At 36.4% G+C, this 26996-nt stretch overlaps 1 protein-coding gene and 2 long non-coding RNA genes across 27 annotated transcripts in view; 1 reads left to right on the forward strand and 2 right to left on the reverse strand.

Moving 5' to 3' along the window:
• Lrrc4c (leucine rich repeat containing 4C) overlaps positions 1 to 3786 on the reverse strand; it is a 1178862-nt gene extending 1175076 nt beyond the window's left edge. For 20 of the 25 annotated variants that reach the window (XM_087205626.1, XM_087205622.1, XM_087205625.1 and 17 more), the window contains exon 1: positions 2724 to 3567. The gene's annotated coding sequence lies outside the window, so the exon portion shown is untranslated. Of the gene's footprint in view, positions 1 to 2723 lie in introns of all 25 variants that reach the window. The other 5 variants (XR_015448997.1, XR_015448998.1, XR_015448996.1 and 2 more) reach the window with 4 other exon arrangements.
• On the forward strand, positions 3397 to 14045 carry LOC110350625 (uncharacterized). Its single transcript, XR_015449000.1, has 2 exons — positions 3397 to 3579; positions 5895 to 14045. It is a non-coding gene; the product is annotated as an uncharacterized LOC110350625 (long non-coding RNA).
• Positions 14046 to 14189: 144 nt separating this feature from the next.
• LOC110350626 (uncharacterized) overlaps positions 14190 to 26996 on the reverse strand; it is a 55401-nt gene continuing 42594 nt past the window's right edge. The window contains exons 2-3 of the long non-coding RNA XR_002397312.2: positions 14659 to 14722; positions 14190 to 14446 (exon numbers count right to left, since the gene is read on the reverse strand). This is a non-coding gene — a long non-coding RNA (uncharacterized LOC110350626). The remainder of the gene's footprint in view (positions 14447 to 14658; positions 14723 to 26996) is intronic.

Genomic DNA, 26996 nt, shown 5'->3' on the forward strand with positions numbered 1-26996 from the left:
TACTACCAATACATTCTTTTATCAATATAACCACGCACATGTTTCTTATTGATAACTTCAGCCTCTTCGCTGGCAACATTGACATATTACCCCTGCTGAAATGGAAGCTTCCTACTCCCTCTTCCACATTTCTTTTTCGAAAACCAATCCTCAAACCTCAAAATACTCTCTATCACAAAAACAAAGCTTAAAAAAGACACAAGCACGTAAGCCATGGGTCTGAAGCCAGGTGTGATCACAAGCTGTTTACTATTGCTGTTACCTGAGCTTAAAAGAAAGAAAGATGCAAAGTTATAGGTGCACAAGGACCCTAGGGAACTCTTGAGAGCCAGAGGAGTTGCTTTGCACACTGTATGAGCTGGAAACAGAAAATCCCGAGTTGGCATGTACTTCTCTTCAATTAGCTCCAAATAAGTGAAAACGAAAGTGTTGCTATCACTAGAAGATTCACTCGTTACAATTATTAACTCTCAAACTCACAAAAGCCAAGATGTCATTTTTTTCCTTGAGATGGTGTTGAGCATAATTATGCATTTAATTTTTCCCCAGCACCACAAGTCTAAATATACTCTTACTGGTTAAGAATGTGAATGGGGCAGGAATACTCAAAATTAAATACCCTCAATGGAAAGAGGTACTAATGTGTCAACTTCAAGAAAGGGATTTTCAAAGAGCTTCTCTTTATTCAGAGCAATCTTAACACAAAATTAATGACGTAAAAATACTGTCCTATCTACCTGGGACTAGTAATAAAAAGTTGCAGATTAATGAAGAGCTGACCAACTTAAGGAATGATGATTGGTCCTTCTGAATTTGGGGACCTCCAGTACCGGGGAGTCCCTTGAGGTGACCAGGAACCATTTAACCTTAGGACAGCAAAGGTTGTGTTTCTTGTTTATGTGTTCACCCTTGCCTTCAGGTTTCATGATTACCAGGTTGTATTTTTCACAAAAAAATATGAAATTTATTTGAGGTTTCTCCTATGTTCAAGCCATTAAAAAAAACAAAAAAAACTTCCTTGCTTGAGAATGGACATTGTAGCTGGAGTCTATGGGTAACAGATGAAAATATCCTGATCAGAAAATACCTCATAAGAAAGTCACATCATAAATTCTACCTCAGAGGGAGTTTTCCCATAGTATTTTTATCAAGGGCACTGGATGGAGTCACCAGTCACAGGGCTAGGTTGAGAGTGGGTATATCTTACAACAGTTGCCCTTTTTAAGCTGCTTTTTCATATCTTTAGGCAAAAATCATTAGATAAATGGTCATACCAGGATATTATTTCATTTTTTTTGGTAATTTCCTTTTTGGAAAAAAGAGAAATACCAGTGTTTTGAGTGTGATGTCTGAAATCTCTCAAGTTGTGTGTGCTGATAAATCTTTGACCCAGTCAATAATCTCTAAGTAAATCTCCTGTTACAATTTGAGCCTACCCTCTTTCTACATATAGACATCAATACTTGCAGACAATCACCTAGGCATGCCATCCTCCACCTGGTTAATACATATACCTGTCATCTTTATCATGAATGCATTCACAGTAACAATGCGAGCTAGCTAACATCCCATGAAATACCACCATTCCTTTTAGGATAAACTATCCATACACACTGACTGAGGAATACCAAGCTCCTGCTGCTTCCACTTGGAGCTCTTTCTAGCGTTTTAGAAATTTATGTACAAGTTATTCTCACTTCCTGGGAGAAACTAAATGATTTCAGTGCAGAGATAAAAATACAGAAACGGAAACACAGACCCATTACAATGAGATGGTATTTTGATTTAATTAAAAGAATCTACAGATCAGAACAGGTAGAATATTTTCTGCATTTCATTTTGAAGGAAAAGAGAAGGAAAAATGAAGGCTCATGTAACAAGCAGGAAACACTACAAAGACCAAAAGGCTGAATTAGGTGAGAGGTTTGACTCAGACATTTGAATTCCTGATACCACCTGCTTTTACAGCCAAGAAGAGACAATTAAGAACAATTTTCAACTCCACTCCCTCATCCAGGGATGGCGGTGGTAAGAGGATGTTCCAGAATGACAGGCACTAGTCCTCATCAGGGGACATTGCATTCAGAAAGGTTAATGAGATCCAATCTCAAGAGAATCAGTGCAAAAAAAGTGAGGTTCAAAATACTGAACAATTTCCACTTTGTTGTCATTTGCTCCAGTTAAAAGCTGTGGACGCAGCTTTTCTGTACTCCACACATTTGCTACTCTCCAGAGCAGATATAACTATTCAAGGGGGGCGGGGAGCCACGGAGAGGGGATTCTACTATTAACTCATCAGAAAAGTCTAGGTGATACCCCCAACCCCCACGCCCTCTGACAGCAGACTGGCTATCCCCTCTAACTCAGAGCCTCCACCAGTAGCTCTTCAGATTGGTTTTTCTCAAATTTCAGCATGTATTTCAAGGAAGGGGAATGCTGGACTCTCCCCTACCCCAATTTCATACATCCAGAATTTACTGAGAAAATGACAGATTGTCAGAGAGGTAGGACATGGTATGAAGGATGGAGGAGGACAGTTATAGAAATGGAAATAATCTCCTTGGCATAAGAATAACCCCAAAATGCCACACACTGAGTTCTTCTGAGCATTACAGTCTCTAGAAATGTGCTTATAAACTGCATAGGGGCTTCTGAAAACAAACAGGAAAGCACACACATTGCCAGAAAACAAGGACTGAGATCTAAGGAGTCTCGTGACTTACCTTCTTGATGGATCCTCAAAGTTCGCCAAGGAAAATTTAAAATCCTCTAGCTTTTCATAAACTACTCTCTTTTCTTTTCCTCTTCTCCTTTTTTTTTCTTTTTAAAGTCACATAGGAGAAAAATAATCAGTTTTCAAAGGTTCCATTTATCTGATTTTCCAGCACCAGCAAAAAACGTGTCCAAGAGACTCCGCCAAAAAAGTAAGCCAAAAACTCATCAAAGGCAAAAGGAGAAGGGAAAGTGGAGAAGGGAGGGCCAGGGAGAGCTGGGGGCTCCAGACGCGAGCCCACGTGCCCCGAGATTATTTTCACGCTGTTGAAATCTCCTACTGTACGATATACCTGCTCCGGCTGTCACACAAACACACCACACACACACACACACACTCACGCATTCCCTTTCATGCAAAAGCAGGCACCCGCACTCACAAACACACGCGCACTCCCAGGACCCCTCCGTGTCATGAGAACTGTCAGGAGCCTCAACCTCCAAGAGAGAGCTGCTGCCTGCTGCAGAAGGTCTGGCTGGCTGTTACCTTCCCGGGTCTGTCTGTGGACGATCAAAGGAACATCCAAAATCAAGAAGGGGCCCCTGGGACTAGATGGATTCCGGATCCCTCTTCCCCAGGCAGATGCATCAAGTCAAGAGCAGGTCAGTCAGCAGAGGCGTCTGCTTGCAGGGTGCCCCGGATTATGGCAAGGTTATTAATCTTGATGTGCTGCATCCCCCACCCCCAACCTTCGGCAGCCTGCATTGAGATGATTGCCAGAGCCGTGTCTGTCCCTGTTCTACTGCATTTTGCTCAGCCCTCTGATGCTGCCATTGAGACACCGCGGAGGCAAGAATACTAATAAGGTGGTTAGCTACAGTTTCTTCAAGGGAGTCGGCGCGCGGTACAGTAAATGTGCACCTCCCGGTGCTCTGTGTGTGGCTGCGGGAGGCACTGAATCCATCTGGGCGAGCAGCTAGGGGAATGCGTGGAGCCTAGAGGACTATATCATGTCCTGCAACGACGTGTGACAGTATTTTGCTTGGGATAAGAGGGTGGGGGGGCAATGGTTTAGAAGGGGGGAGGGGGGAGGGAGAGGGAGAGGGAGGGGGGAGGGAGGGAGGAGGAGAGAGAGGGGGGAGAGGGGGGGGGGGGGGGAGAGAGAGAGAGAGAGAGAGAGAGAGAGAGAGAGAGAGAGAGAGAGAGATCCTGGCAGATGAATTAGCTTTATAAATAGGTTCCAAGGAGACCAAGGAAATTTTTTACCTTGCTGCTGCCCTGGCTGTTAAATAGAAATACAAAGCAATTTCTCCAGCCTATAAATCTTAGAGCTGGCAACAAGTATCTGCATTTGACTGAGTGGACTGAGGATAGGTGGATTCCTGGTAACAAAAAGTTACTCACGATTCTGCTTCATAGTCAGGGACCCCCTGTGCGTAGAGACCTAGGTGCAGCCCATTCATTTTAGTACGGATGTAGACTTTACCCGAGCACAGTTTTACTTTGATGTATGTTTTTAAAATCATATTTATCAAATTGCAAAGAATATTCGCATGACATAGTGTCATGGGGGTATTGGTTGATAATCATCGATAATATCATCATCCATAACACTTTCAAGTGGAGCGATCTTAAGGATTTTAGGAAAAAGAAAAGTATTACATTTCTTTTATTTCCAGTGTAATAAAATGTATGCGTAGTATGCTAAATGAGTAATTTCTCAGCCACTGGATGCTAATTTTATTCTTCCATGGTTGGGTCTCATATTTTAATAGCTCTTCTTTAGATAGGGTTACTCCCTGAGTTCCTGATCTTAAATTAATTTTATCCGAAAAAGCCCTGGACAGGTGGGAAAGGCAGATAGATGCGTGTGAATTATGGAGCGTTGTAATACCAGGCATGGCCAGCAGGTGTCACAAAAGAAGACACAGGCAAAAAGATTCTACTAAAAACTAAAAAATCTGATTTAGTAAACACAGATTTTAATAAAACTAATGGCATTCATCTGAAACATAAATCTTATAAATGTTAAAGGTGCAAATAAAAACTTAGAGAAGAGCTTGCCAATATATTTTTCCAAATGTCCCTCTCAAATCACCATTTTACATAACTCTGATATTTTATATATGTATATATATATATTGGTACCAGGGATCGAACTCGGGTCCTTGCACTTGCGCAGCAGACGGCGAAACCACTGAGCTAAATCCCCAGGCCCTCATCTATCATTAATACTGGAAAAATATTGCACAATGACTATTATTAGAATCTCATCTCTGATGACTTTTTATTCAATACAGTGTAGAATTCAATATCTTCTTCTCATGGAACAAATACAGGATTAAACTACAGGACAGGTCATTGGAGGAAGTGAATTAGGTGATTAAAATTAGCATGTAAATGTGTAAAATTTCCATTTAAAGCAATAATTCTGTTTCATCTGGATCACATCTATAAAAATCAGTTTGAAGATTTGAGAGTTAAAAATTAACAAGCAGTGTTACATAAGCACACTGTACAAATAATTTTGGTTGATCCTTATAATTCCTTTTTCTTCCTTTATTTATTTATTTATTTATTTATTTATTTATTTATTGGTGCCAGTGATTGAACCCATGGCCCCCTGCATGGTAAATACACACTCTAGCACTAACCTCCAGCCCCAGCTCCAGCATTTAATGTGTGAAAACATTAAAAATATCTACAATAGGGGCTGGGGATTTAGCTCAGTGGTTCTGCCACCTGCCTCGCAACCTCAAGGTCCCGACCGAGTTTGATCCCTGGTACCAAAAAAAAAAAAAGAAAAATCTACAATATTATCTTAGCCTTTAATTATACAATTTTAAACAAGTACCCAGTATTTTCTAATTCTAATTGACCCAAATGTCAAAAGAATATAGTCTCAAAACCTTGGGCTTTAGCATTTAGAGGGAAGATGGGTTCAAATTTACTTTTTCTTGTATCATGTTGTCATAAGTCTCTATGAATATTTGCGGGGAGGGCAGTGAAGCCATTTTGTCACCCTCCTTTTCTGACCTGCTCACTTGAAGGCAGAACACTAATACTTGAATAAGATTATTGTGAATTCATATTTATTGTATATTGGCATGCTTCCAGACTCATAGTCTTGCTATATATGCTCTGTAACTGATGTACATGCTGTACATTGTTTCTATGTTAGCTCTGCCCTGGTGGGCCACCAAGTAGAACAGCTGGACTCCGTCAAGCTTCCTGGTGCTGAGAGACATGTTTCAAAACTTAATTTTACAAACTGGTTTTGATTTTGTTCTTGTCAGCACTTAGCTGTGTGACACTTGGCCATTCCTTAGCCATTAACATGTACATCCACGTTTTTATTTGTCTATGTGCTTGCTCTCAGACTCATGGAGAAAAAAAATCACTTTCTGGATTAATTCTGAACTTAAGCAGAATATGGACTTAGAAAATCTCATTGCAACTCACTGCTTCTGTGTCAAGACTTGCTCTGAAGCCAATACTATCACCAAACACTAAACCATGGTGTTCATAAATGCCCTATGCACTGAATATCTACGTCTCCTTAATTCCCATATTGAAACCCACAGTCCCAGTGTGGGATGATGTTTGGAGGTGGAGTGATGGGATTCAGGACAAACGACTGCAAATGACTGAGGCATTTGAGAAAGCAACAGAATCAGGAAAGTCATTCTCAACGTCCTCTCGCCCCTTCTCTGAAGCCAGCCTTAAAACCTAATGACTGTCCCCTGAAGTTAGTCATGAAGCCTTCATTCCAGGGTCCCCTGCCTACAACTGGAGGAGAGGAAACATCTTGTCCTTAAAGACACAGATGCACCAGGAAGTGTTTGGGCCACGGGACTAGCTAAATTCCCCCTAGTTGATCACCATTAGAATATTCTACACTCTGGCCAATTACACAACTGTCTAGTTTTATCAAATCTAAGCATAAAATACATAGAATTCCCTGCTTGGCTTCCTTAGTAAGGGCTCCTAGGTCACATAAAAGTCAGAATAAATCAGTTTGAATGCTTCTCTCTTATTAATTTGTCATTTTTTATAGGGGCTTCAGCTGTAAACTTTGTGACAGGTGAAGAAACAATATTAATCGATCTTTCCCACAGGGGTCTTTGGGAGGTTATTAAATCATAAGAGTGGAAAACTCATAGAATTAGTGCTCTTATAAGAAGAAACATTTCTTTCTCTCCTCCCTCCTCCCTCATCCCTCCTTTCTCTCTCTGCGTCTCTCTGTCTCTCTCCCTCCCTCCCTCCTTCGCGCCTTTTTGAGAATACAACAAGGAGTTTATCTTAAACTACAGTGAAGACCCTCAACAAATTGACAAGTAGCACCTTAAATTTGAACTTCTATATTCTAAAAATATATTTTTGTTGTTTAAACCAGCCATTTTAAAAGCATCTTTATAGCATAGCCCAAGTTGACTAAGACACACCGTGAAAAAAATACCCCAAGAAATAAGCATAGTTCCTAAATTAGCAATTCCATGATAAACCACATCAGCTTAGCGCTGAAACTCAGATTATCACTTGAAATGACCGGATATGAAGTTTCTTGATTATTGATTATTGAACAATTAATATCTATCCTATAAATCATTTGCAAAGGCAAAGGAACACAAGAAAGTAGCCATGGATCTCAGTTACATAGAAATTCTTTCCAGTTCTCCTGAAGACATGTAAGATAAAATATGCAAGTTAGGAAAACCAGACAGCTTACCTGTGAGCCCTGTGTCCTTCAGCCAACATCTTAAAAAACTGGGATAAATTTAATTATTTGTATATTAAAGTTGAACAAAACTTTCTTTGAAATCAGGTTTCTGGTTTATATTAAATATATTTTTCTCTGATTCTGAGAAAGTTTATCATCATTACAGTCCCCTATAAATTGAAACATAGTATATTACAAAGAACACAAAAATCCAGAATATTTATGAGCCCTCTCTTCCCCCTGCATACAAAGACTTCTCCTCCAGAAGATGTTATTAGAACATCTCAACTTTTAAAAAGTTGGCAAGAAATCTGGGTCTGCTGAACAGTATGTTTAATTAAAGGTAAATATATACACCTAAATCCACATTAACAGAAAATTCTAAATTCTCCTGGTAAAATGATTCATTAACTACATACATAGTATGACAGGAGATAAATGAATGACTTTTATTTCAAGGAGTTTATTCCATATTTGCAGAGGACTGTAATACTGATTATGCCCAAAGCAGGCTGTGAAGAGTTAACACCAGAACTGGATTGTTTATAGAAGTGAGTCGAGCTGAAGCCTGTGTGCCAAGGTCAGAGCAACTCGCACCCAAATTCCTTTCCTACAACTAAAACTTTCAGACTAGGACAATGTTCTAATTACAACCATATATTTTGTCTATTCTGTTCCTAATTCAAGAATGCTTTCTCTTGTCCTTTATGAGTCTTGTTTACATTAATTTCCACATAAACCACATGTCACCTTTACCCCAATTGATTGCCAATAAAAGTCAGTGCCTGGGACTGGCCAACGCCTTTGTGGGTTACACTGGCATTGGTCATCCTGGCACCCCACTTTCTCTCTCTTAGTTCAGTCTCTTAGTGTATTCTTTTTCTCAGGTCTGCATCGTATACTGGGCAGGTGGGTACTGGATCCTGACTACAGAGGTCTCTGGCAATTGGTGCCCAACTGTTGAGGACTTTTGAGGACTCCCCTTGGTGAACAAAGGAGCAGCTGCCTGGAAATATTTTCCAGCCTTTGCTCACTAGGGAGACCTCAACAGTTTCCATACTCTTACGACAGACTGACCCGATGGTTTTCATAGCCTTAAAAAAGACTTACATCGATGAATATTACTTAAATATGTTATTGTAATATGTTTACGTTTGTTGTCATCAAAGGGTTAAGTTCTAAGTATGTCATAGTGATATATGTTTACACTGGTCATCTTCAAATGATTAAACTTTCTGTGAGAAAAACAACAAGCTTTTATTGAAAAGATGTTTTGGTACCAAACTAAATTAAAGGGCATAAGGTATCATACATATAATTGTGATAATTATTATTATTGTTAATTTTCTGATGTACTAAATGTATTCATGCTTTCTGACTGTACAGGTTTTCTAATATATTGTTTATGGTAATAATCTTTTGATTCAGGTATTTGCCTTTTTCTTATACTACAGCTACTTATGATAAGAGGTACATTTATAGGCTGATGTTTTTTCTTTGGGAGACATCCTATCAAAGGATAACAATTTAGATGAGAAGATTTTGTGTTTTGGGGAGAGAATGAGAATGTTTAACAATGGCTATTTTATATTAAGATGGATATTTAAGTGTGTTACAAAGATAATGTCATCATGATTGTCATGCTAAAATATCATGTGTGGCTCTTGATTTGAAGTTTTCTTTCTTTTAACATTTTACAGGAATTCTACTACTAGAACAGCCATGATTGATAATAATAACTATATTTTATATTTCAAAGTGCTTGATATCCAGATAAAATTATAATTATTAAGTTCACTATTCCCATTGCAATGCTAATGTTATTGATCTTCTCTTCTGGATGTTCAACAACTAAAGTTTAGAGACCAGAACTAGAAAGGTAACTGGGCTAAGAGGACAGCCTGTATTTTGGCGCTGGCCCTACAAGGTCTACAAATAACCCAGGACATGAGAGAACTTTGGCTACAAGATCCTACAGCTTTGGTAAGTCACCTAACCTCCAGAGCAGGGAGATTGTCAGACACCAAAAAGATAAGCATCAATAGTGTGACAAAGGAGAGTCACTTGTAGGGGAAAATCTCCCATACTTTCACAGAAAGCAACATGGTCAAGCAAGGCCGTGAGACATCCCAATGGCTGACACTGACAGGAGCTGAAAAGCTCTATACAGGGTTCAGAGTAATGCCTGTGGGAAGTGGTTAATTTTGATTAATATAAGTCTCGCAGTAACCTGGTTTTAAACGGAAAGTATAACCCAAAATATAAAGTCAAGACCATAGTAATGAAGCTGTATATAAGAACCAGCTCCACTTGCTGACCCCTACTGGCAGTTTCCAACTGCACTGCTGACTCGCCCGTTATAGGTCAATAGAAAAAACTGTGGTAAAATTTATAGACCTCAACAAGAGTTTTAGATTTTTTAGCTAAAATTGTTTTTTAAAATTATTAAGTTTTCAATCTTTTTACAGCTAAAATTAAAATAAAACTTATTACAAAATATCAGACTTATAGATAATCTCCAATAGTAAAAGGGTCTAAGAGTCAGCAGGTTAAAATCACGATTTAAGTCCTTTAAAAACAGTTTCTAAGCATGGCTCTTTCCCCAACCTGCTTTTTTATTTTAGTACTTATACTTTGATTATAATGCTCTATTTTCTTTAAAAAATTTGCTTATTCTTGAACTCCAAGTGATCAAATAGATAAAATCGACAACAAATACGCTAGATTATTTTTACCAAAATCCACCAGATTGACTTTATAAAGAGAGTTTATAATTGCAACATGATTTTTATTTAAGGCCTATTAAATTAGCTCCCTGAAGAGAGCCCCTAACTGCGGTCTTCCCTACATTGACCCATCTCAGCTTGAAGCAGTTGGATTGAAACTCTGTCCTTTCTCCCGCAATCGCAGTTGGAGATGCTCTTTATAAAGGAAATTATTATAGACAGCTAAGTCAGTTAGACACATTGTAAGTCCTTGTGACATAGGTCCATTGGGTAACTCATGGGACCAAACAGGTGTTATTGGACAGACTTACCTTTCCCTAAAGGCACAATTACATAAACAAGAAAGGGGGGTTACAGCTACCTCCACAAGCTCAATTAGATCTTGGTACTTTCATTTTAAATTTTTAAGATACACTTTTGGAAAGTGACTATATACAAAGATAAATCTGCAGAAATGTCCTAGACACTAGTGTTGTCAAAATATGTCCTAACTAAAAGGTAAATAGCTCAATACAATTAATAACATAAGGACCAGGGTATGCTTATTTTTCAACAGAAAATAAAAAGATACTGTGGCCATCATCCTAAAATGTACCACCATGGACCAAGATGGTAGATTTGCTGCAAGCATCAGCACGATGTGACACCCCTGCTGAGAGTCATGCAAAGGCTACATTTGAGTGACTCCCCTCACCTGCTACAGCCCTGGAACCTGCAAAGATCACCAGACCTGATCCAACTGCTGTTTTCAAACAGAGAAGAGGGAAATGCAGAGGTCTGTAATACTGATTATGCCAAAACCAGGCTATGAAGAGTTAACCAACAATTGGCTTTTTTATAGACATGAGTCTGGCCTAAGCCTATGTGCCAGGCCGAGGTCAGAGTAACTTGCACCCAAATTCCATTCCCATAACTAAAACCTTCAGACTAGAGGGACATTGTTCTAATTACAATCATATATTTTGTCTATTCTGTTCCTAATTCAAGAATGCTTTGTCTTATCCTTTATGAGCCTTGTTTACATTAATTTCCATATAAACCACATGTCACTTTTACCCAACTGATTGCCAATAAAAGTCAGTGCCTGGGACTGGCCAGCAACTTTATGGGTTACATTGGTATTGGTCATCCTGGCACCCTGCTTTCTCTCTCTTATTTCTGTCTCTTAGTGTATTTTTTTCTCAGGCCTGCATCGTACACTGGGCAGGGTACTGAAACCTGACTACGTGGGTCTCCAGTAATACTGAGTATGAAAGGATCGCACCACCATCAGTATGAAAAAGTTCCTCTTAGAAACCCTGTGTAGAAATTTCAGCTTCAGCTTTCATTGACACAGAGGTGACAGGTACCATGGCACCGTGCTTGTGTTTGCTCCCTGTAGGGATGAAAAGAAATCAGCCCAAGAACAGGAACATGGCTTAGGATTTGCTCATCTTTGGCTTACTTGACAATTAGTCTGCTCGTAATCCAGATTAGTTCATTAGCCTAAAAACTTGCATGCTGTTATTTTATCTCTTGAAATTTTTATTAAATATATCCTGATTACAGCTTGGATCTTTTATTTAAAATGTTTTAACCAGTTATTGAGGGTTTGATATCATTTTGTTTCTCAAATTACTTAGCTCTGTTATTCATACCTAGTTTCTGGGAACTTTCTGAATTGCTGTTTGTTATCCTTCTCTTATATATATTTTATTGTGGCCAGAAAACAGTCTATGATTTGATTTCTGTTAAATTAATTGAGATTTATTTTATGGCTGAAAATACGGCCTAATGCGGTGAATATTCTGTGTGCCCTTAAAAATAATGTGTAGCTGATGCTGGTGCATGGATGATTCCATAAATGTCAATTATGACAATTTGTTTGACAACATGGTTTACTTTGTCTAGAGTATTACTGATTTTTTCATCTATTTATTTTAGTATCAAAATCCTTAGCTACAATTATAAATAATAATTAAATTTTCATTTCCCTTACTTCATTTTATATATATCAAAGCTCTGTTGTTACACATTGGCATAAATGTTGAGGATTTAAGGTGTTCACTTTTTTACCCATTATCATTATGAAATATACGCTTTGTAAGTGCTAAAATTCTGTTGTTAATGTAGTAATTTTAGCATTCTTTGGATAAGTGTTAACAGCCTATATATAATATACCAGTATATAATATGTGACATAAATTTATATATATGTATATATTATCTTTACTTGGTGATCTTGGGGAATGAACTCAGGGCTTCACAATGAGCTACATGCCTAGCCTTAAAACAAAATTGAGCCTATTAAGGTGTTTCACTAACTCACAAAATTACCCAGGCTCAACTTAAACATGAGATCCTCCTGCCACAGCCTCCCAAAGTGCTGGGATCACAGACTGTGACACCATGCCTGGCTACATCTATCTTCTGTAATCTAATACCTTATCAATTCCAACTAATTTATTTTTTTTAATCTTTGATATTATAACTTTTCTCTATAGAAGTACATTTTGTATCCTTTAATGTATCATCTCCTTAATATATTGTTTTTGTCCTTCTTGAAAATATGAAATATAATTATAATATATATTTTAATTTCCTTTTCTACTACATTTTTAATTTGTATGACTTCTAGATTGGTTTCAGTTGATTTATTTCACTCTCTCACTGTGGATTATAAATTACTGTTTTGATTCATGTCGGGTAATTTTTATTGTATGTCAAGAATTTTAAATGTTTTCTTATTGGAAGGAGATTCTTTAAAAATATTCTTAGGATTTTTTTCTGGAATATAGATATTTGGAAAGAGCTTGAGCTTTTTTATTGCTTGCATTTCATCTTTGTTAGTAAGATCACAACAGCCTTTAGTCTATGTGTAAATTTTCCCCAGTAATGTGGCAATACCTTTCTGTACACTGTACTTATGGCCCCATTTTTTTATAAGGCTTTTCCTACCCTGAATGGAGGTAAAATGAAATGTTCTTGTGAGCTTTGGGGATTGTTCTTTCATTGCTGCTGTTGGTTCTTTTCCTGGTGTTTGTAATTTCCTTTCTCTCATTCTCTGAACGCTCCTCCAGTGAAGACTAATAGGGACCTTCAGCTGATTTCTTGGAGATGTCTCCCTGTGCAGTGTAAAGATTTAGGAGCTCTGGCCTGTGAACTTTAGTTGTTTGGCCCCATCAGGCTCCAGACTGCACTGATTCAACTGAGAGACTGAGTCCCCAGCTACCCTCTGCATGGCCTGAAGCCTCTCTCCTGTCATTAAGCTGGGGCAGACATAAGACTTGTTTCCCTGCATTTAGAAATTAGTATTCAGTGGTCAATGTTAGCAATGAAACTGTTTTTTCAAATGATTTGGCCAGTTAGTTTAAGTTGCTTAAGGAGTGAAGGCAAATCTTACTTTGACTGTGAGTAGAAGTTAATAATTACCCATTCAAACAAAAATCATAAGACAAATTCTTTTTTTACAAATCATTGGGTTTTTTTAGATGGTCTGAGATAGACAAATGACACATTTACAATCAAGGTGATTTCACTCTAGAGAAGTCAATAAACCAGCAAACACAACTACACAGAAATATCTTAGATCCATCAGTGGTGGTGAACCTCTGTCACATGTGCTGCAGCAGGCTGCTTGTTATCATTAAAAGCTCTAAAAGTTTCACCATCACTGCCTTAGATGGTTTAAGAGACGTGAAGGAAATAAAAGTTGTTACATAGTGGCTGTGGTCTGTTAGGAAACTCTTTCAGACAAATCTACACTAAAGGGTATGTTGTGTGAACTAATACCCAAATGATAAAGAACTAGCCATGTAAAACTGTTGGGCATTCGCATACCAGGCATAAGGAAGAACAAATAGGAAAAACCAAAGCTTGGCTTCCAATAAAAAATGATTTGTATTAACTGTGTTTTTTATATATATTTCTGTCTTTATTATCCAATGTGGACTGATAAAATTCTGCAAAATCACTAACTTAGTTTATGGTTGATCATGGATAAATACTCAAAACACTTTCAGTAATATTACCAACTCAACATGATGCTAGCTAAATAAAAAAGAATTTTAAACTCTTCCTCCTTTATTATCAGAGCCAAGCAAGTTCTGTTGTGATAACAACAGCAACAACAAAAACCAAACAAGGAAAACAATTTCTCATTCCCATAGTACGTACTTTTGAATGCAGGTAGAAAGGTTTATTCCGTTGTGTTCACTCAGAGTGTTAACCAAGAAAATATACAGTCTTTAAAAATGTCCATCACATTGCTTCCACTCATATTCTGCTTATATTGTTGTAATGCCACACCTTATTTTGAAAGGATAAAGGAGCAAAGTTTTAACACAATATTGACGACCAGAGAGCCGGGAAAATTTGGTTACATTGGTAGTAATAACCATGCTTTCTATCAAGGAATCTGTATACTCATGCTTCCAAAGAAACAAGAATTTTGCCCTTCATCAAATTCTGCATAAAGACATCACTGAATGAAAGATTAAATGTATTAAGCACATACTTACATATATCCTGTTTCTTTTTCTTCTTTCAAATTACAGTCTTTGAAGTGATCTAATAGTTTACTTCCTGTAAGACAGAAAGAAAATTGAAAAGTAATGTCTTACTCTATGAAAAGTTCCAGCAGCTTTGAGAACAAGTTCCTCATTAAAAAGTAATTTCTAACTTTGGGAGACAATATTCACAAGAAGGCAGTATTATAGTGTTTCCAGGTTCAACTTATATTCTATCATTAATTGAACTGCTTCCCTGAGAGTGAACACTTCAGAGTAAAGATACACTGGATCTGGGGAATAATTAAGCCTTAAGGAGACAAAAAACAGGAATCTCTTTCTTCCCACAATACTACTTTGAACTATTGGAATTCAAGGTTGTCTTTACTTTTTGCTTCTTTGTAAGAGAGAAAGAAAATGTTCATCTAAAGCCAAGAATCTTAGGTGAAAGGAGCTTGCATGTATTTAGAGAATGCTTTTTTTGAGTTTTCTTCTCAGGGATTTCTCTCCTTTAGATTTTTCTTGGGAGAGTGGAGAAACTCAGTGGATAAACACACCACTACCTGCTCTACTCGGCCACGCCAACCCTTGGCGATTGTCTTCTACCAGCTCTGGCTAGAGCACAGATGGAAACCATGTTACTCATTTTTTCTTGGTTTTCTTTTCCACGGAGTCTCCTTCAGTAGCTTCTCTTCACTTTAAAGAAAGGGCTACGTAAATCATACAACTTGATTATGTTGCTAGACTTTTTCCCAAAAGTATAGATAATGAAATGTACTTTGTCCAACTCTTCTGGCATAATTCACCAAGGCTCGGGAGAGGGCTGCTTCAGGACAGAGTTTGGTATCAAAGTGTAATAATTTTATGTAATCTTTCCAATTTTCTTGGAGATTTTCCTAAGGTTTCCTCTATGTCAAGCATGAAACAGCAGAAGAGAAATGTGGGTGAGTTTTGGTCTTCAATATCACAAATACGTCAATATACTTTCAATGAGACATTCATTGATGGTAACTTAATTATACTTCTGACATTCTCTTTAGTAATTTAAAGATCCTTGTCCTGTAGGCTGGTTGAAATACAGAAGCTAATACTTCATAGAATATAGAAATAAATGGTAGGGAATGTTTGTCTCTAACTCAAAAGGATAAATTATGTCTATGTACACACACACACACACACACACACACACACACTCCCACCTATACAAGTAGAGATTCATTTTTCTTATATATTCCCATGATCACCCATGCATGGGAAAAGTCATTGGTTTGGCCATGCTCATTTAACGACCCTCTTTCAGAAGTAGTACCCAGAAGAATGGGTGTTTTATAAAACTCTCTACCCTCTTTCAGCTTCAAAACCGGTGTCTGTGAAAAGACTATGGCAACTTGAATGACCCAAGGTCTGTATTTAGTCTCCATAAAAAACCATACTTTGATCATAAGGAGAAAAACCTCCTCTGTATGGTTGCCTTGTTCATCTTGTCCACAAGCTGTGGAACAGAACTCAGAACATCTTTTCTTTACCCTTCCCTCCCTCCCTCCACTCTCCCTCCCTCCCTCCCCTCTCCCTCCTCTCCTCCCCCATCCCTGCCCTCCCCACTGCCTTCTCCTTCTCCTCCTCCCTCTCTTCTCCGCCCACTGCTCCCGCTCCCTGTCCCTGTCCCTCTCCCTCTCCCTCTCCTTCTCCATCTCCTCTCCCTTCCTCATTCTCTGTCTCTCTCTTTCTTTTTCCCACACAATTAGCTAGGCAACTGCTACTCCCAGCTTCTGAAATTTCCACCTAAATCCTAACCCCCCAGAACTGATTAATGTCCAAGTCTTTTCTTCCAACGTCAATCTTAGGTGTTATGTTTGAGAACCTCCTGATACTTTCAGTGATAGAAATGTAGATTTTTTAATCAAAATTTGATCAATAATTCCTAATAGGGGAACATACAAGTAATTTATAATTCTCTGTGATAAAGAAGACCAGGAAAATCTAAGCACATCATTGTATCTGGTGAATATTTCAGACTGAAGAAGAATCAGGAAAAACATCACAGGTTTAAATATGTAATTTTCACATTGTCTTGGTTTTGATTTTTAGCAAATCTGAGAGAGGTCTCACTCTTCCCTCCCCAACATGTAGAGATGACTAAGGCTCTGTTTACTGCAAATCGCATTATCTAACTCATGATATATGTCATGCCAGCATGTCCCTTAGCTAGTTTGTTGATTTTGTAGCTTCTTAAAAGTATAAGCCAACTGGGTCATTATATTAATACAATCATCAAGCCAGGATGTAAGTCTCTAAGGCTTAGAATCTAAAAGACATTAGACAAATTTCTAATTTCTCTCATTTTGTCAAAAGCTAAATGAACTAAATGCCTATTATGAACTATTTATATCACAGGCTTACAGTAGGAATTATATACAGTGATACACAAAAAAGCTTTACAAATACCAAAATAAACAATCTCAAATACCATTATATATATATAGATATATTACTATTAATATTATGACAAGGAATAAAATGCAAATTACAATTGTCCCTTGGTATCAGTGGATTTTCTTCTAGGATTCCTTGTCGGTCCTAAAATCTATAGGCACTCAAATCCCTTGTATAAATGTCCCGGTGCTTTCTTATAATCTACATGTACCCTATATGCCATGTAAATTGTTTCCTCCTCTATTGTTGAGGGGATAATTACAAGGGGAAGTAAAAGTCTGTACATGTTTAGTGCAGGTGTCATCTTTTCTGCATATATTATAGTCAGGAACTGGTTGACTCCACAAATGAGAAATCCAACTATAAAAAAACTACATTTACATTGAAGTAAGCTATAAGGATGAAACTAAAATATGCCTAACTTAAATAGAAATTTGAGAGAAAAATCCAGTAGCTCCCATACTGTGCAGACACACTAAATACTTGGGTTAAAACTGACCAGACAAGGGCTGGGGATTTGGCTCAGTGGTGCTGCCCCTCTCCTCTCAAGTGAAAGGTCCTGAGTTTGATCCTCAGTACCAAAAACAAATAAACAAACAAACAAAAAATAACCAGACCATCTCATTGTTGCAAGAATACCTTAAAATAGTATTTAAGTTGTTAGTTGAACACGTTTTTCCAAGTAAAATGATTGTCATAAAATGTGAGCCCAAGATCTTGATAGTTTTGTTTTCCAAATAATTGCTGAATCTATCCTTTGGGTTTTGTTATGCTTCTGCTTATGAGAAAAAATAAGAATCTGTCCAAATGATAATAACTGACATCAAATGTATCAAAGACAGAACTTTATCAGCTGAATTTAGCCTGACTTACCTGTGGATATGTTTGTATCTAGGGTGGCTATAAAACAGTCTAAATTTAGTCTACAATACAGTCTATAGTCCTAAAACTTTTCCTAAACAGAAATTGGCAAACTGAATTTGGAAAATTGCAACAACTATATCATTTTGTCAGAGTGTACTTTCACTGCACTTTGATCATCTTAAACAGACTTAATTCTAATTTTCCTTTCTCACAAAAGGGAAAGGAAGTTTTAGAATATTTAAGTTGTCTTTTCTGACTTTACTATCAGCTATAGACATCAAATGCTTTGTGAAATGATAAAGATTCAGACATTAATGCTATAATTCCCGCTTTTGAGTAGCCTCAGAAGAATGAAGCACTTACTTCAGATCATTGTTGGTAGGAAGATGTGTGGTTAAACTTCCATGTTGCTCAATGCTTTCTATTTTTATTAGCAGCAATGTCAGATTATCTACATTCTCCATCTTCAGGGGTAATTATAGTTAAATAATTAAAATATTTTCCTGGAAATGCACTAAGATAGAAATGGTCTATTGACTTGTGTGTGTGTGTGTGTGTGGTGCTGGGGATTGAACTGGTGGCCTTGTGCATGCTCGGCAAGTATGCTACCACTGAGCTACCCTCAGCTCTAAGAAAGTCTACTGACTTTTTTTACAGACATGATCTAAGTGAGGTCTTTTGTTTCTAGAGGAGACAGAACTAATGCATACATCCAGGTGTAGAAATAGGAGAAATTTAGTTTAGCTCTCTTTTGCTTTCCATCTCTCTGTGTTTTTCTTCCTCTCCCTTTATTCTTTACTTCACTATTTATGACAGTGTGTCTTCTTGCATTTATTCATCCATCAGACATTTACTGACACTATTTTGTGGGAAAATGGTTATGGTAGGTAGTTAGAAAGGTTTTCAGCCTTGTGGAAAAGCCCATTTAGAGCATACTGTTGGACTCTGTGTGGTATGAGACTTCAAGAGTTGGGTTAACCTGTGTATGTTTTAGGAGTTCTGTGCATATGGACACCTTACCCATCTAATTTGTGCCTCAGTTTCCTCAATCAGAATATGGTGATTATAATAGAATGCATTTGAAGGGGCTATGACCATGATGAACTTCACTTGAGTGTATACTCTGGCAGCTGCAGTGGTTAAGGAACCCCTATGCTTTCATTGTTCAGGGAAACAGCTAATCTCAAAGGACCCCACCATCCTGAGTCTCAGAACCTCCTTCATCCTGACCATTGGTGTCCATAAGGCTCCAGGTGGTTTCCTCTTTTCATGGGACTGACAATTTGTCAACATCTGTAAAGGGACTATTAAGGATTTACAAAGATTTTGTTTCTGATGGATGAAGGAAGACTGAGAATCTGTTTTATTATTCTCATTAGTTTTGTCTATTTTGTGCTAAAATAAATTAAGAACTAATTGAGAGAAGATATCTTCCACGTAGACTCTATATTTTTTCTTTGTGCATATGCTAGATTTGACTAAAATTTTAAATTTGAAAATGTAAGCTACCTGTACCTGTCTATATTTTTATATACCTGTAATTCAGAAAAAGTCTTTCCAATGTGCAGTATATAACTTACTTTGGGATAGTACTAATTAATTAAATTATAGAAACTTTTGCATTAAAAGAGCTGTTTTGTGATTGGCTTAGAGATAGGTATCCATCTATTTCCATAAATTAAGGAAAGTAAATCTCAATTTCATTTTGAAAATAATTGTGTTTGTTATAGACTCTAACTCAGAAACACTTTAAGAAATTATATTCTCACAATTTAAGTCAACTTTAAGCAAACAAACCTAGCTAAATAATTTTAGTTTAATATAAAGGACTGTTTTTGCTCTGAATTATAATTTTCTGTAAAATGTAAATGCATATTTCAATTCTACTTAGAATTTTCTGTTTAAACCTACAGGTTTACCGATCAAATAGGCTAGTATCAATCTACTCAATGTTAACTAATGTGAAGAATTTTGTTTTAGGTACAAACAAATTGAATCACTATTCTAACAAACTTTAGTTCAATGGCAATTATATTTTATAGTGTATAAGGTTGAAGATAATTTTCAAGGCCTTCCATAAATTTAAAACCTTGGACTGCTAGTAAATTCAGCTAAATAATGAGTATTCATTAGATAAATAGATAATATCTAAGTGAGATTAAATAGTGAAACAGTGACAAGGCACAATTTTATTTATTTTTTGCCACAAATATAAATTGTGTTCATTTTGTAATTTGGGGAAATTGTACTATAAAATGCATTTTTGTTAAAGAAAAAAAGAAGTTAGCTTAGTTTTAAATTAAAATATGTGACTATTTTAGAATAAGAAAGAGGGAAGTTAAGGAAAAATGCCAAATGAATGCAGAAAGTTATAAAATGATCATTAGAAGGGAATTTTATCAGTTTTGTTCAATGCTAGCTGAAATTTATAGATTTTCAAAAAAGTTTGCATGTACATTTTTTTTACAAGTGCCTATCCCTAACCCTACCTAACCTCTATAGTATACATAACTGCCTTCTATGTTACACATGCACATGTTTTTATGTTTATTCTGGAGCTCTCCTCAATAGGACATAAGGTTTTTAAGGGGGGGGGGCATTTGTTTATTGGAATCCCTGACATATGTTCGATTCCTGGATCAGTGACTGGTAAATAGTAAGCACTCAATAAATATTGATTGAATAGGCCAACAATTTATGAACTGTCCATTGGAGGGCACTATGCTAGAGGATTATGTGAAAATATACTAAACCCAACTCTCTTTAATGAAGAAGTGAAACAGAGAGACAAATATGTCTGGGAGTGTAGAAGTCTGAGATCTGGTGAGGTAAGTAACATTACGTAGACATACGCCTACCTGGATGTGCTACAAAGATATCACCAGATAAGAAGAAAAAAATAATAGAGGATACTGTTGCAGATTCAAGGACTAGTGTACATTTAATGCAAAAGAAAGGTTGGCTACAGTTGCATTTAATTATTGAACATTTACTATGTATCCTCTACAGTGCTAAGGTTAGGAGTGATAAAACTTACCTAGATGATTTCATAGAATAGTGGAAGAAACTGGCAAAAAGAGAGCTGCTCGTAAGTTAGTGATATGTATTGTAGTATATTCTAAAAAGGATAAAGATTGCTTTCCTAATACTGGACAACTGTATTCCCTCCTAGGATGAATCTTAACTTGAGAAGTTTTCCTGACAAAATGCTTAAGGTAGAAGGTAAGAAACCAAAGACTTGGACACCAGCAATAACCAAAAGGAAAGTTGATGGTGAAATTACCTATTATGAAACCAGGAAAGAAATTGGTTCTGCTCCGGAGAAAGCCATGAAAGGAAAGAAAGGGGCAAAGATAGGAACCAGGATACAATTGTGAGTAATTGCAGTTTAGCACAGATACAGGCCAGTGAAAAATGTAAGAATGCAGCCTGAAGGTGTGCTTTCTTTCCACAAATCCTCAGCAAAGTATTCTAAATTTAGAGACGCTTCATGGGAGTGTATTTTTCCATGCAGCACTGGAGTCCTCATAGGGACTTGGCACAGCTCCACTGGTAGTAGAAAGTTGGTGAGAATACTGGGAGTTTCACGCATCTTGAAATTAGAATTCAAAGGACCGACAGCACCGGCTGATTGGCAGGTTATTGAAGATACTGAGTTACAAGAATGGAGGGTCAGGCAGGACTGGATTTAGGTCTGTGACATATCAAGAAACACGTTGCACAAGAATTCAACTATGTTAAGGCAAGAATGTCCTAATGAGATGAGTTTATCACCTTGTGAAGAGGGGAGGTAGAGGATGGGAAAAAGAAGTCAGCAAACAAAATAAAGTAGCAAAAGGAAAAAAAAAAGAAAGTAATTACTGTCGATTGTGTACCAAACACCTGCCTAGCAAGATATCAGGCACCATCTTTTTGTTTTATTTGCAGCATTATACAGCATCATTACTTCTGAGATATAATTTTGAAAAATTGAACAAATGAATAGAGTGATTGCCACTGTGATGGATTCTCAGTGACAGCAATTGCATCCTGGGTCCCTCTGTAGTCTACCCCTCCTCTCATGCCAACATTGCAAAGGCTTATTTGACATATTTATTTTATTTTATTGGTACATTTTAGGTATACAATATAATGACATTCATCATTGGAAAGTTGCACTTTACATAATCTCTCTTGTTCTTGTTTTTTCCCTATTTCCCTGTCCTTCCTTCAACCCCTCCATCCCTCCCTATTTACAAAGACTGTTTCCATTTTTTCATTTTCTCATATTAATTCCATTCCCTACTTTCCTTTCCCCTACCCCTCCCACTTCCCCTTCCCCTTTGCCTCTTTTCTTCCTATTTCACATTTTATCTATTATGCCTTTTAGCCCTTAATTACACTTTTAGTTTCTCACACTAGAGAAACTAATTGGTATTTACATGTGTGTCCTATTCATTTAACTTGAGTATTGCCTCAATGTGCATCCATTTAGCAATAAATATCTCTATTTTTCATTTTTTATGGCTGAGTAGTACTCCATTTTAATTTAAAAGCCCCACATTTTCTTTATCCAGTCTCCAGTTGATGGGCATTTGGGCTGTTTCCAAGTTTTAGCTATTACAAACTGTGCTGCTATGAACATGGGTGCACATATATCCCTGTAGTATGATTCTTTCAGTTCTTTGGGGAAGATCCCCAGCAGGGCAATAGCTGGGTCAAATGGGACTTCCAGTCCTAGTTCTTTGAGGTATCTCCATACTGATTTCCACAGTGGTTGTACCAGTCTACACTCCCACCAGCAGTGGAGCAGGGTTCCTCTTTCCCCACAGCTCCACCAGCATTTCTCATTGGTTGATTTCATGATAGCAGCCATTCTTTCTGGGGTGAGGTGGGATCTCAGTGTTGTTTTCATTTGCATCTCTCGAATGACCAGTGATGCTGAACATTTTTTCATGTATTTATTTGCTATTTCTACTTCTTTGTCTGAGAAATGTCTGTTCATTTCAGATGCCCATTTTTGGATTGGGTCTTTAAATTTGGGAGGTCTGATTTTTTAAAGTTCTTTATAGATTCTAGGTAGTAGACCTTGGTCTGAGGAACAGCAGGTGAAAATTTTTTCCCACATTGTAGGTTGTCTCTTCACTCTGTTGGTGGTTTCTCTTGCTGTGCAGAAGTATTTGATATATTTTTATTTCTATAACTTAGACTATTCAGCATGTCATAATGATAGAACTATATGGTATGTTGCTGTTTTGTATTTAATTTCATTTACTTAGTGAAATATATTTACTTTTGTCTATACTGTGTGTGTATCAATAATTAGTTCCTTTTTATTTCTGAAATATTTTCTATTGTATCATACTTTTTTTATCCAGTCATCACTAGAAGGGAATTTGGACTCCTTTCAGTTTTACACAATTATGAATAGAGCTGCCATAAACATTTGAGTGGAAGTTGTTGTGTGAAGATAAAAGTTCATTTCTCCTGGGTAAATCTATAGGAGTGAGGGTTTTTTGTTTTTCTTTGGTACTGGTGATCGAACTCAGGACCTTGCTCTTGCCAGGCAAGCGATGGTACCACTGAGCCAAATCCCCGGCATGAGTTAGATATTTTGGTCATATGGCACACATACATTTATATAAAGTACTGTAAAACACTTCCTTTTTCTCTTGTGGTGCTGGGGCTCTAACACCAGGGCATTACACGTTAGGCGTGTGCACTGCCCTAAACTACATTCTCAGCCAGGTCAAAGTGTTTCCATGCTGCTTTCTAACTTCTGATATCCAAAATGTGAGAAAATCAATTTCCGTTTGTATAAACCACCGGATTTGTGATAAATGGTTATAGTAGTCCTGGAAAACTAGAGGTTGGTTATCTTTGCCTCTGCTTATTCATCATCCGAATGTGTTTCTTAGTGGTGTTCGTATTTTTCTTCTGTCCATTTTTAAGGGGTTGTGTTATTATTGGATTTTATAAATCTGTGTAGTTTTAGATACAAATTATCTCCTAGACATATAACGTGGAAAACTTTGTCTTCCAGTCTGTGGTCTGTCTTTTCATTTTCTCAATGGTAGTTTTCACAGAGCAAGTTTTGATCTTAATAAAATTCAATTATCATTTTTTTCTCTTTTACTGGCAGTGATTTTGATGACCTACCTAAGATCTCTCTGTGCAGTGCAAGGCCACAAAGATTATCTCCTATGTTTTCTTGCAGAAGTTTTATACTTTTAGGGTTTGTAGTTTGAGGTATTATATATTTTCAACTAATCTTTGTAAAGGTTTAAACTATATGTAGAGACATTTTCTCATATAGATGTCCATTCTCTCTAATACAATTGGTTTAAATCATTATATTTTATCTTTCAATTTTTCTTCTTTAAAAATCAATTATTCTTAGATTAATGCATAAAGATATATTTCATTTTTCTATGACAATTTTTTCCATGAAAATTACCTGTATGATTATTATAGCTTTATAATAAGCATTAAAATGAGTTATTGTGAGTCCTACTTGCTTTGACTTTTCAAATAGATTGTAAGAATTAGCTTCTTTATATAAAATTCTACTGGAATTTTGTTGAAATTGCATTGAGTCTTTAGATTTATGGAGAACCAGCATTTTCATAACACTGAGCTTTTCTGTATTATTCTATTACAGTTTTGTTTTAGTTCTTTTACTAGATTTATATCTGTTTCATATTGTTTATGGCTATTTCATGTGTTTCAGGTTATGATAAATTTTATTCTTTTTAAATAGTGAAAATTTCTAGTTATTAATACATATGAGCAATACAATGGAAATATAATAGTATTAATATAATATAATAGAAATAACTGAAATTTCTAGTTATTTCTTAAATATGTATATATCTCTGACTTTGGTATATTGTTTGTTCTACAACCTCAATATATTAGTTTTTAAGAACATTTTTATGCAGTCCTTGATATTTCCTACAGATAATAATATCATCCTCAAGTAGAAGTACTTTTCTTCTTTCTTCTCCAATCCATATGTCTTATTCCTATTTCTTGTTTTATTGCAATGGCTAGTGCTTCCATGGTGATGTTAAATAGGGGTAATAAGAGCTGATATTCTTGTCTTGTTTTTCAGTGGAATGCATTCAGTCTTCATCACATGTATCTTTTTTGTAGATAACCTACACCATGTTACGTATGTCTTCTCCTTCCCCTCTTCCTATTCCTCTTTCACCTCCTCTTCCTCCTCTTCTTCCTCCTTTTCCTAATGTGACTCTAGGAATTGAAACCAGTGCCGTCATCATGTTAGCTGAGCTACATCACCAGAATCGAAGAAGTTTTCTTATATTCCTAGTTTTCTGAGAGAACTTATTATGGATATTACTTTTTAGCATATTTTGTCTGTACTTAGTTTTCACTCATCTATTATCAGTTTGCCTATATTAATTGTATTCATTTTTGCAGGGATAACTCCAACATATAGATTTGTCCCAATATACTCTATTCAAAGTCAACATTTTACTATTGCAAATAAAATTTAAATATTTTACAATCATTTAGGTCATTCTATTCTTTCAGCTTCACAGTGCATTGGTCATGTACCTATACCTATACCTACACTGACAATCTCACCTGCCATCACTTTAGTTTTGTTTCCAATAATCATCTATACTCTTACAAAATTTGAGAGAAAAACATCTTTTATAATATTTCTCTCGTTTTTTTTTTCATTTCTGCACTTTCAAGTTTCTTGTTCATATAATTTCTTATTGACCTTGAAGAATTTTCTTTAGCATTTTATTTGGACTAGATATGTTGGTGATGAATTAATAGTTTTCCTTCCTCTGTGATTCAATTTCATCTTCTTTCCTGAAGTTTACTTTGAATGTATGTAGAAGTCTTAGTTGGCAATATTTTTTTCCTTTTAGCTCTTTAAATTTGGTGTTCCACTGTCTTATGGGCTACATAGTTTCTGATGAAAAATTTTAATTTTGCCCTCACATATATAATGTTAATTTTCTCAAGATGCTTTTAAGTTGTTTTCTTTATCTTTTGTTTCATGCAGTTTTATTGTGATGTATCTGGATTTTATTTTTTAGCTTTTAAATTTATTTTGTTTACAGTCTTCATAACTTCTAAAATATATAAATGTATGGTTTTCATCAAATATTGGATGTTTTCAACCACTGCTTTCTTCGAAGAATTTTTGCTGTACTTGTCTCTTTTTTTCTCTATTTATGGGACTCCAGTGTTACAAATGTTAGACCTCTGCTATTGTACAACAGGTATTTGAGACTATGTTCATTTACAATCTTTCTTATCCTTTATTCAGATTGAAACATTTTTATTAGTCTATCTTCAAGTCCACTAACATTTTTGTTCTCATTTCCATGGTGCTGTAGGGTCATTTGAGTGAACAATTTTATTTAAGATATTGTACCTAACAAAAGACTCTGACAAAGGAGATCACAGAGGACATCAGAAAATGGTAATATATCCCCTCTTCTTGGATAGGTGGAACAAATATAGTGAAAATGACCATACTTCTAAAACTGTTACACAGATTTAATACAATCCCAATAACATTCCTCACAGATCTAGAGAAAAAAATTCTAAAATTCATGTGATACCAGAAGAGACCAAGAATAGCAAAAGCAATGCTGGGCAACAAGAGCAATGCAGGAAACCTCACAATCCCTGAATTTAAGTTCTACTACAAAGCTACAGTGATAGAAACAGCATGGTATTTGAAAAAAATAAAAAACTTGTGGATTAATAGAATAGAATAGAAGATGCAGAAACAGCTCAGGCATACTTAGCCACTTTATCTTTGACAAAGGGGCTGACATCTTCATTGGAGGAAACATAGCCTCCTTAACAAATGGTGCTGGGAAAGCTGGCTTTCCACATGCCAAAGATTGAATCTAGACATATATCTCTCACCATGCACTAAACTAAAATCAAAATGGATCAAAGATCTAAGCACTAAAACAAAAACCCTTAATAGACTGGAAGACAGAATAGGTAAAACTCTTGAAGACATAGGTGTAGACAAAACTTTAGGAACAAAAGCATGGTTATACAGGAAATATTAC

The sequence above is a fragment of the Heterocephalus glaber genome, unplaced genomic scaffold (genome assembly GCF_053883595.1).
Source record: "Heterocephalus glaber isolate CG9 unplaced genomic scaffold, H.glaber_assembly_v1.0 deba00000594, whole genome shotgun sequence".
NCBI classification, from domain to species: domain Eukaryota; kingdom Metazoa; phylum Chordata; class Mammalia; order Rodentia; family Bathyergidae; genus Heterocephalus; species Heterocephalus glaber.